General features: G+C 34.9%; 1 pseudogene; it reads right to left on the minus strand.

Annotated features, from left to right (window-relative positions):
• Positions 1–8,920: 8,920 nt before the first annotated feature.
• On the minus strand, positions 8,921–9,493 carry LOC110207844 (heterogeneous nuclear ribonucleoprotein D-like pseudogene; annotated as a pseudogene).
• Positions 9,494–11,683: the final 2,190 nt, after the last annotated feature.

Consider the following 11,683-nt stretch of genomic DNA (forward strand, 5'->3'; position numbering starts at 1 on the left):
CTTAAAGTAAGTTAATATTGCCTTACAGATTTTGAAAGATCTCAAGAGGCTATTTCAATCCATCAGAAAGCAATTTTCACTATAATATACTTATCAAATAGCTATCCAGCTTCTGCACGAAGACCACCAAGGTTTTCCATCATTCTTTGAGCCACCCCACCACCACCACCACCACTTTTGGATATCGTTAATTAATAGGAAGTATTTTGGATAAAACATTAGCCTACATTTGTTTCTCTGTAATTTCCATCCATTGCTACTAGTTTTGCTTGCTGGGATAAAAAAGAACAAGCTAAATTCTTCTTCCATATGACAGTTGTTCAAAAGCTTAAACACAGATATTATTCATAACAGCTTTTGATTTCAAAGCTAGCTAAATTGGGAGTATTGGGCCTGGAGTTAGGAAGACTTGCATTCAAATCCTGCCTCAGACATTTAACACCTGTGTGACCTTGGGCAAATCACTTAACCTCTAGTTGTCTCAGTTTCCTCATTAGTAAAATTGGGATAATAATAACACCTACATTGCAAGGCTGTCATGAGGATAAAATTAGATAGTATTCATAAAGTGCTTAGCACAGTGCCCGGTACAAAGTCATTATATAAATGCTTATTCCTCTCCCCCCCCCCCCCCCGTCTCTGTCTCTGTCTCTCTCTGTCTCTCTCTCTGTCTCTCTCTCTGTCTCTCTCTCTCTCTCTCTCATTCTTTTCATACAGAAAGAATTCCAATAGACCTCTACATAATTGATGTCTTCTATCACTTAATAGTAACTTTGTCATGCCTACATTTTGCAACAGGGTGTTCATAGTATTAACCTAGGTACCCACAGCCATAATTGTCATCCACACCCATAAGAATATTAGACAAATTATTCCTGCTGTTATGACTTTTATTAAGGACTGGTTCTGAAAACTACCTTGGAATTTTGTTAAATGCTAAAGAACCCTATTTTCCTTCAGAATACAGGGTGGGCACAGCATTTGAGGGTTTATTCTGGTTCATGATACAAAATTAGATTCAGTGGGTCATCAGTCACACTGGTTTTCTAAGAAAGAGTCTGCTTTCTCTGAGAAAATATTTTGGAGCAGTTTGTTAAAATCTATAAATGAACACGGCATGGTTTTCTCTATTTGTGTGTCAGTGAGAATGCCTTCTTCCTATATATAGTTATCTTCTATTCACAGGAAAAAAATGTTCAATGGTAATGTAGGGAAGTAAACAATCATTTTTTTCATTTCTACTTCTTAAGTTACTCAACACTATATTTTCATTTTAAAAGAGAGAAATTATTTTTGACACAATTTAAACTGAGGGAAAAAAAACCTCTTTTCCCTATGAATCTTCTCTTAGCTATGCCTCTGAGATAAATAATCAATTTTATAATCAAGATTTTGGTTACCTGATCCACCTTTATTTCATGAATATTAATCAAAGGCAGAAAGCTATCACCTAGGTCACCACAGTGAACATTTGCCCTTCTAAGCCCAATCTCACAGTGTTATAGGTGTGACTGACACCAGTGACACCAATGATACTATTCTTATCATCTACCTCACATGGGTGACTGAAGAGAATGTGTAAACTTTCCTGAACAGGCAGATTCAAAAGAAAAATCTAGTTCTCACTACTTTCTCTGAAGAAAAAGACAAATAGTTCACCAACTCCTACAAATTACTAAGCAATTTTTGTGGTTTGCCAGGGCCCTAGATTTGTGTAGAAAATGAATCATCTTTGTTGTTGAATATATAATGGAATTTTTTGCTCATTTTCACAGTTCTTTCTCTGTCATGATGGGAAAAATTTTGAGAAAAAAATCTGGTATTAAAAAAGTATTATAGGACATAAAATATCATTATCTATTTATTTTCTTTTTTTGGAAAAGCATAAGCATGTTGTGATTTTATAAATATGCGGTCTCTTGTAAAGAAGCTTAGCTATATATCCCATTTAGTAAAATATATCCTTTTCCTGAAGAAAGAGCTGTTTCATTGCTATAAATAGCGCTACATTTCATACACCACAATTTGGAGTTGGCAGTTATAAATACTGAAGAGAAGTGTTTTGCCATGTGAAAAAATTACAAGAGTTTGAGGAAAGTCACATTTAAATTAATGCTATTTTAAAATACTGAACTTTCCTACTCTGGAATAATGCATGATTTTTGTCATGGTTTATTTTAATGCCTTTTTAATTACTATGATTTTCAAATGAAGATATCATGTTGATTTTGGTACTCTGTGTTATTTATGTTGCTAGGGATAGATGTTTGCAAGGCGGAAATGCAAAGAGTGTATTATTTAAAAAGTGGAAATCTGGCTAGGAGAGTAAGGAGAGAGAGAGGGAGAGAGAGAAGATTAACATCTGATTTGAGAACAATATTTCTTACCATACAATTTCCTTTCATTAAATTCTGGAGGCATTATTCTTTAATTTCACAGAGTGCCCTTGTTCTTATACTGGGACAAGGTGAATAGGATGGACTAATCGCTTTCTTCATATTCTTTAATAATCTTGAATACCTTAATCAAGTGCTGTAAATTCTCTAGGATAAATAATCTCTTATTTAGCAATCTGTCCTCAGGCAGGCCTGAGTATAGAGAATACATATTATTTAAATAACTTCAATTATTTAATGACCCATTTGCATTTTAATACAGATTTAGACTAGAGCACCTGAGACTTCCAATAAGCTTAGGATTTAAATTTTAAGGTAATTAAGTCTTGAGCATATTGTGAAATTTCTCTTTGATCAATTTAATAAACTTGTTTACTGTCATCTACTCAGCTGTTGATGACCCTAACTTGTTCTGTGCTATAAAAGAAAAAGGGAACTTCCCTTTATTTCATCAGCTATTCAAAAATTCATAGTATACCCCTGTTCATGAATATATTTTCATAGACATAATATAAATCTCTCAGATGTGGATCACATGCGAGGGAAAGAAAAAAAGAGGGTGTCAAATCCATTAGTACTGATCCAATTTTATCTTTTTCTATTTTTCAAGGGAAAGAGATTTAGAGAATTTGAGGTAGGAAACAATTGGGTAGAAATCATCACTTCAAAAAAAATAAACACTAGTCTTGAATTTTTCCAGGGCCCCATTATGTATATTTTAGCTTAATATATTGATTTGATTTCCATTAGCTTGGTTATCTGAATCACTACTGTTGCCACACTAACATACTTATAAATGAACATTAGTCAAAACATTTCCAATGTGTCCTATGGCCAGAATCCAATCCCATCCCACTCTCTGGGGATTCCATAAAATGTGAATTAGGGCCAACATTTTGTTTTAGTCAACTTAATATCTGCATTTCACAGCACGAGGTAAAAATGAATGCCTCACATTATAAATTGCTTAATCACAAGGATCCTGACATCAAATTTAACCCCAAATTCAAGACTGTGGAGAATTATTTCCAAATTTATGTAACTGACTCTTTAAAATGGAATTTTAAGAGAGATTGGTTTGCTCTTTCCCTCTAGACAAAAACAAACAAACAATGTAGAGTGTCCAGATTTAGTGATGTAATTTGGGTCCTTTGTGAGAAGTCACATGGTTATGGTCACAGGTGCTTTGGTCTCTGAATTGGCAGATCATCCTTCTCTTGATGGAAAGAATAAACTTTAATACCACCTGAGGCTTAGAATTTGCAGAGATTCATGGTGATTTAGGTGAGTTCTGTTTTCCAGAAGTCAAAAAGGAATAGAAATGTTCCTTTATTTCAGGTGACAAAACCCAAATTTTGACAGAAAGAAGTAATGAAGTAAAAACCTTGTCACCTAAATATGAAAGTGAAAAATAATAAGTAAAAAAAAACCTCATTCAAATTAATACTGTTCTTGAAAGTATAAATTATTTAATCAATAAGTTTATTAAATAGCAACTCTCTTTAGAGCTCTATTTTAGGTGTTGAGGTATATATGGAGTTCCGTGAAGACATGGTCCCTACCTTCATGGGCTATATGACAAATATAGACAACTACAATTCACGATAATCAAAACTAAGTGCTACATGAGCTCTAAGGAGCAACATCATTAATGATAGGAAGATCCAGGAAAGACATTATAGAAATGGAACTTGAACTGGGAATGAAATGTGCAGATGGAAGGGGAAAGCATGTTGTAAACATGAAGAAAAATGCAGAACCTGGGAAATCTGGTCAGTTCAAAGGACACAGCTTTACTAGAATTTAGGTTATAGAGGGTATTGGTGAGACATAAGACTGAAAAGGTTGAGTGTTTCCAAATTATGGGGGATTTTGAATTTGTTCTTTTTCCTCAGATACCTCTATAACTTTTTTTCTGGTGTCCCTTGTCTATTCCCTTTTTAATATTATGACCTCCCTACTCCAAACTATGTGATCTGGGTCATTGTTTAACAATCAATATAAAGTAAACTCATTGAGGTCAGGGCCTCTTTCATTTTGTTCTTTTTATCTCAGAATCCAGAACAATACTTTGTATATTTGGAATATTTAATTTAACTTTTTGTGGTAGTCAATAGAGACAACACTTAAAGCTGTTGAAGATGTTGAACAGAGGAATAAATGATGATGATGAAAACTCCTATTGCACTTATCTTCAGATGATTTAACACTCAGCTGTTCTCTTAATTGTTTCATGGTAATGAATTATTTTCCTTCAACTAGATGATATTAGGGACAAGGACAAATGTCTTTATATGTCTTTGTTTCCATTCTAGCACCTGGCAAGTGGTGAGCTAGGAACATATTCATTATTTGATGAACGCTTATTGATTGCAAGGAAAGAAAGAAATGTAAATTTTTTTAATATTTTGTTTTTTCCAAATACATGTAAAAACAAATTTTACATTAATTAAAAAAAAAGCATTCTGAGTTCTAAATTATCTCCCTCCTTCCCTCCTTCTCTTAGTCCCTCCCTCTTCTTCCCCCTCATTGAGAAGTCAAACAATTTGATATAGCTTCCATAAGTTTAGTTGTAGAAAATGCAATTCCATATTATGTGTACTATAACCAAAATTACCCATTTTATATTCTATAATGCTCTCTTGTTTGGTCATAATTTTTTCCCCTTATCCAAAGATCTGAAAGGTAAACTATTTTGTGCTCCCCTAATTTGCTTATGGTATAACCCATTATGTCTAAATAATGTAGCCTACCTTGGTCCTCACTTCCATTTTATGGGTGAGTTTATCCTGTTCATATCCACAGTTATGATTACTGGGATTTTCCTCCATCCTATGTTTTCCCCCTGTTTATTCATCTCTCTCTTTCCTTTCACTCTGTCCCTCTTCCAATCTGCCTTTCCTTCTTTCATCCCATTCCTTCCCTTATCCCTCTCCCCTTTCACTTCTCTGTAGGATAAGATAGGTTTATAGACCAAACTGAGCATGTGTATTATTCCTTCTTTGAGCCAAATCTCATGAAAGTAATTTTCAAGTGTTGCCCATTACTCCCTTCATCTCCCCCTCTACTTAAAAGCTCTTTTGCATCTCTTTTTATGAGTAATTTACCCCATTCTACCTCTCCCTTTCCCTTTCTTTCAGTGCATTCCTCTTTCTTATCCTTTAGTTTTATTTATTTAATTTGTTTTAGATATCATCCCATTATATTCAACTCACACCTGTACCATCTGGCTGTATATACTCACTTTAACTGTACTAATAATGAGAAAGTTCTTAGGAGTTACAAATATCATTTTCCTATGTAGGAATGTAAACAGTTTAACCTTATTACATCCCTTACTATTTCTCTTTCCTGTTTACCTTTTTATGCTTCTCTTGAGGCATATTTAAAAGTCAAAATTTCTATTTAGCTCTGATTTTTTCATCAGGAACACTTGAAAGCTCTCTATTTCATCATATATCTTTTTTTTTCCTCCTGAAGGATTGTACTCAGTTTTTTGGGATGATATGTGATTCTTAGTTGTAAACCTATTTCCTTTTCCCTCCAGAATATCATATTCTAAGCCCTCTAATTCTTTAATATAGAAGCTTCTAAATCTCGTATTATCATGACTATGGCTTCATGATATTTGAATTGTTTCTTTCAGCTATTTGAAATATTTTCTCCTTGACCTATAAGATCTGGAATTCAGCTATTATGAGAAATAATTCATTTGAACTCCTACTCTATTCCGATCAGTACTGGTCAGTTTTATATGATTCCATAGGGGTAATGATCATATGTTGTGAGCTGCAGATGGAAAGTTTACTTGCTTAATTATAGGAAGCTCAATAGAGGCCCTCCACCCTTGTTTTTCCTTGTTATGGTGACCAAGCCCAACATGGCAGAGGTGACTCAATTACATGGAAAAGTCCCCCAACTTGTTTTTGTATATCCAAACCACTCTCTCATCCAGCATGAGCAAGTGACCATCTTATGACCATTTAGTCAGTGGAGATGCCCCATGCTTCACCCAATTCAACACCCCTCTGTTGATATAGCATTTCTAGCTGATGCATCATTTTTGGCTCATGGAGCAAGGCCTCTCAACAAGGGGATTTTGTATAGCCCTTTAAGATTGTCCAGGTATCAAATCTGATATCAAGCATTATGAAAAATAAGGCCCTGGAAGGAGGGTGCTTCTCATATCATGAGGAAGATCTGAGGTCCACTTCATTAAAGGAGATCATGGATCCTTTAATAAAATGCCACTCACTTAAAGCCCTGCCTTAGTCTCTTTTATTGCAGGTTGGATAATTATAATCCCCACACTATGATATTCCTGGGAGTTTTTATTTTGGAACCTTTTCCAGGAGATGATTGGTAGATTCTTGGAATTTTTATTTTACTCTCTTCTTCTAAGATATCAGGGGAGTTTTCCTTGATAATTTCTTGAAATATGAGGTGTAAGCTGTTTTTGATCTTATTAAGTCAGAGCAATAAACTATTTTTGGTAGCAAGATACTGCAACATTTTTTTCCATTCTGCTTTAGCAGTGTGGTTCAGTGTCTGAATTTTAATTCAACATTAACACTCCTGAACCACAATGAAAATAAATGTAGTTTATCATAGTGTAAATATAATTTGGAGAGTTTTATTTTTGCTTTATTCTTTCTTAATAATTCATTTGTCACTACCTCTACTACCTTTCCCAGTTGTGCTGCCATCCCCTCCAGCCCTCTAAACCTGAAAAATAAAGCCTTCAATCAATAACTGCATTCTCTGGCAAAACAAATCCCCAAATTCACCAGTCTGTAAATATAAGTATCTTTCTGCATGTTAAGTTAAATGTTCCTCTGTCAGGAGGTAATTGTCATGTTTCATCTTTGTTTTTTTGGACTCATGGTTTCTTATTGTGTTGTTCAGAGTTCTGAATCCGTTTAGAGTCTTTTTTTCCTCACCTATAATGTTGTTATCATAGTTTATATTGTTCCCCTAGTCTCGCTCCCTTCACTCTACATCAGGGACTTGAGCCTGTCTAAATCACCCCTGTACTTGAAGACTCACTGGAATCTATATAACCTTTTCCAAAGTATGGCTTTCCCATAAAAAAATATTGACAAGTGGTCATCCAGACTATGCCTTACAACCCCATTTCAGAGGAAATCAGGAGGCAGCCAACTACATTTCCAGATAGTTTAAATTGTTAGACACGTCTTCCTCACACTGAGCCAAAATCTTCCTCCTATTAACTTCTACCTATTGGTTCTTTTTTTTAAAAAATAAGATTTTATTGGTATTTACTGTTTCTTTTATCACCATAGTTATCTTCCCCCCCTCCACAAAACCATCCCATATGACAAATAGTATTTTTAGAGAAAAAAATTAGTACAACTGATTCATGCATTGAAAAAGTCTGAAAACATATGCGAAGTGTAGTAACACCTATATCCAAGGCCACACATCTAACTGATACAGGTAAGACTAAACCTAGATATCTTGCTTCCCTATTCAATGTTCTTTCTGCAGCACCCTAATGAGACTGAATTTCACTAGCTGCATATTTGATGTTAAGCCTGAGGATGCTGGATCTTGATAGTCTCAGAAACAGGAGCTGAATGATGAGTTGTTTCTTATTTGTTCTTCTGAGTGAATGATGGCAAAGAAATCAATTGATATTCCCCAGAAAGATCTGTACCTGACTCTTTTGAAGACTCATTTCTGTATCGTTTTGCTTTGGAGCTTTAATCAACCATTGTGCCTTGGTTTTCTAGAAAGCACTTTAGTCTGGTATGAGATTTCTATGGGTTATTCTTTTTTTTAGATCTTTCTAAAATTTATACTATTTTATTTTTTTCAATTACATGCCAAGAAAGTTTTTAGATTTCATTTTTATAAGAAAGTTATCATGGGAATAAAGAAGACCAAGGTTCATCTTCAGAGGAGGATATTGAAGCAAAGAAACCCTCTTCTACCCCAAAGAGTGACATCAAATGGTCACCCGCCGAAAAATAATTCATAGAAGAGCTTTAAAAATACCTTAAAATCAAATGAGAGAGAGGCAGCTAGGTGACGCAATGGATAGAGCACCGACCCTGAAGTCTGGAGGACCTGGCCTCAGACCAAACACTTGACACTAACTAGATGTGTGACCCTGGGCAGGTTACTTAACCCCAATTGCCTAAAAAAACAAAAACAAAAAGACAAAAAAAAATGAAATGAGAGAGATTGAGGAAAAAAACTAAAAGAAAATAAGAACAATCCACAAAAACCAAGAAGATTATGAAAAGAAAATCAACCAATTAGAAAAGGGAAGGGAAGTGAAGGGAATATGAGGGTGTTGTCTTTTGTTTGTTTTACAAATAGATTCAAAACTTCTTGTCTCCTCATAAAAGCAATTACCCAACATGCCTTATTATATGATATTTAATAAAAAGGTGCTTCTCTTGAAAATAAGAGTCAAGGGACCTATGGCTTGGTAGAAACAATTTCAGCTATTTACAACATACTGCAGTGTCTCTCCCTTTTTTCTGCTGTTGCTGTTGCTATTGCTGCCTGTATGCCTCTTTGGGATGGGCAATTTTAATTTCACAGTTCCCAGAACCAATCTGATGATATCTGTTTTCTAATAATTTCTTTACTGGTTCTTCATCTGTATATGTGATAAAACAAAATCCTCTTCTTTCATTTGTTTTTGTGTCCATAGGAAGTTCAATATTCTCAATCTCTCCAAATGCTCCAAAATATCTTTTGATTTGTTATTCAGCTTTATCAGGGCTTAGTCTACTGACAAATACTTTTTTTTGGGGGGGGTCCTTTCCCTTTAATGTTTTAGTTCTTTAGGGGTCTATCAACTTGCCATCCAGCTTGTGTTCTCTAAGTTCCAAGACCTTATTGACACTGACAGCATCTTAGAAAAGCACAAATACAAATCCCCTCAATATTCCCATAATGGGATCTGTTTTAACTGTGTAATCTACAACCTCTCCAAAATGGGATAAGTATTCAGTCAGATTTTTCTTGCTTGTGTCCCAGCTCAGCCCTCCAATAAACATTTTACTATCATCCTGCTGGTTCTTTCTCATGCTGATTTTGCATCCCCCAGCAAACTCTTCCATGTTGTTTTACTCATTCACATTCTCCATGGAGGTGGGGCTGTCAGACAGGGGCAGGTGGCATGGAGAGGGAGTTGCAGCCACAATTTGAAGGTTTTAAAGAAGCCTTTGTGCATTCTGCATTTCTACCTGCATGCCATACTGCTGCAGATGATAAAAGTGAAGACGAGCAATTGTGATAGTAGTGGTAAAAGCAATTGTAACATTGCTCTGAAAATATTGACAACCAATATGTGGATGCTATTGATAATCCAGGACAATTGTAAGTACAGTTATAAGGATGGAAATAGTTAACAGATGTAATGATAATTATGATGATGGTGATGGCCATGATGACAACACCCAAGAGACTGGTGATGGTAATGGCCAAGATGACAAGAGCCCTAATACTGACAATGATGATCATTATATTGATGAAAGCAGAGATGCTAAGAACAATGATGCCAAAGGTTCCAGGAATCATGACAGGAACGTTGATGATTAGAACCATGATGTTAACCCAACAGTGATGAGGACAGGACTGAAGACAATGGTAAAGACAAAAACAATAATGGTGACAGCCTTTTTGATAAAAGTGATGAAGGTGGATACAGCAATGAGGATAAAGACAATGACAAGTGCAGTAATAGTGATAGCTATGATTTTGATGATGATATTAAAAGTTAGATGACAGTGATAAATATTTGGATGCTGATAATATTGATAGTGATAGCAATGATGGTGCTGGTGATTGTGATAAACCACAATGAAAATGTAATAACACTAATGCTAGTGATAGTGAAAATATTGATAACAATGTTAATGCCACTGACAATGGTGATATCCATGATGTGGATACTGTTGATGATGACAACAGGGAGATGATAGTGATAACATAAATGAAATAAAAACTCAATAAAATATTTTGTATGACATTTTTATTTAGCTATGACCTGATTAGAGACATTTATGTAAATATGGGCATATTTCTTTATCTTGAATTTTGTTGGGAGCACATGCCTAGTGTTGGGGCAACTATTAAACTTTATTTGGCAAGAAAGCACAAATGGGAAGACTGACTTCAATATAATCAAAAATGAATGTAGCACAATAAGAAATAATAAATGTATCTCCAAAGTAGAGAAAAGAGAAGACATCCCAACCTCACTCCTTTGCTGGGAGGTTTATGGGTGGGGTACATTGCATTTGCAGATGTTTACAATGAACTGATCATCCTTGCTGATTTTTTTACCTCTTCTCATTTTTTTTTCCCTGTGTAACAAGTAATACTTGTTGTATAGCATGGCTCTCTTGTAGAAGATAGGGAGGAACACTGGGGGAAATTCTAGGAAAAAAAAAACACCAAAAAATCAAATTAAGTTAAAAAAGAAAAAAATATCACCCCATTGCAGATGCATAACAGACTAGCCATTCTCTCTCTCTCTCTCTCTCTCTCTCTCTCTCTCTCTCTCTCACACACACACACACACACACACACACACACACACACACACACACCCTTCTACTTCAGAGCAGGTATTGATATCATCTGACTGCTTCTTGTTACAAACAAGGACACTTTTAATTGGCTTCTGAGATTTCCATGGATATACTACTACCTAAGTTTGTCTCTCCTTACTGTAGACTTCAAAGTGTAACAAGACTCTGCGGTCAAAAATTAGAAGGTGAGAGGAAATAACTTTCACAACTATGGATAGGACAAGAGTTCTTAACCAAACAGGGGATATACAAATTCACAGGAGGAATGGACAATTTTGACAAAAAAAAAAAACAGTTTTAACAAAACATTATGAATGCAGTTAGAATCAAAAGGAAAATACCAAAAACACATAGAAAATAGATATAAATATATAAGAACAAGAGTCATAACCCAATAGATAAATAGACAAAAGATATGAACAGATAATACTCTAACAAAGAAAGGCAAATTATCCACCACCACATAAAATTCTCTAAATCATACACATAAAAGAATAAAAGTAATGCATATTAAAAGTAGCTCTGTGGTACCACCTCAGGCCCATCAAAGAGACAAAAGATGACAAAGAAGGAAAATTACAATTGTTGGAGGGGCTGTCACAGGACAGGCCAGTAATATATTGTTGTTACAGCTGTGAATTGCTCTAGCCATTCTGTAAATCAATATCTAACTGTAATTAGAGAGTCTCTATATTGTGCTTATCCTTTAACTCA

This window comes from Phascolarctos cinereus, unplaced genomic scaffold (genome assembly GCF_003287225.1).
Source record: "Phascolarctos cinereus isolate Bilbo 61053 unplaced genomic scaffold, phaCin_HiC Scaffold_4;HRSCAF=312, whole genome shotgun sequence".
Lineage (NCBI taxonomy): Eukaryota > Metazoa > Chordata > Mammalia > Diprotodontia > Phascolarctidae > Phascolarctos > Phascolarctos cinereus.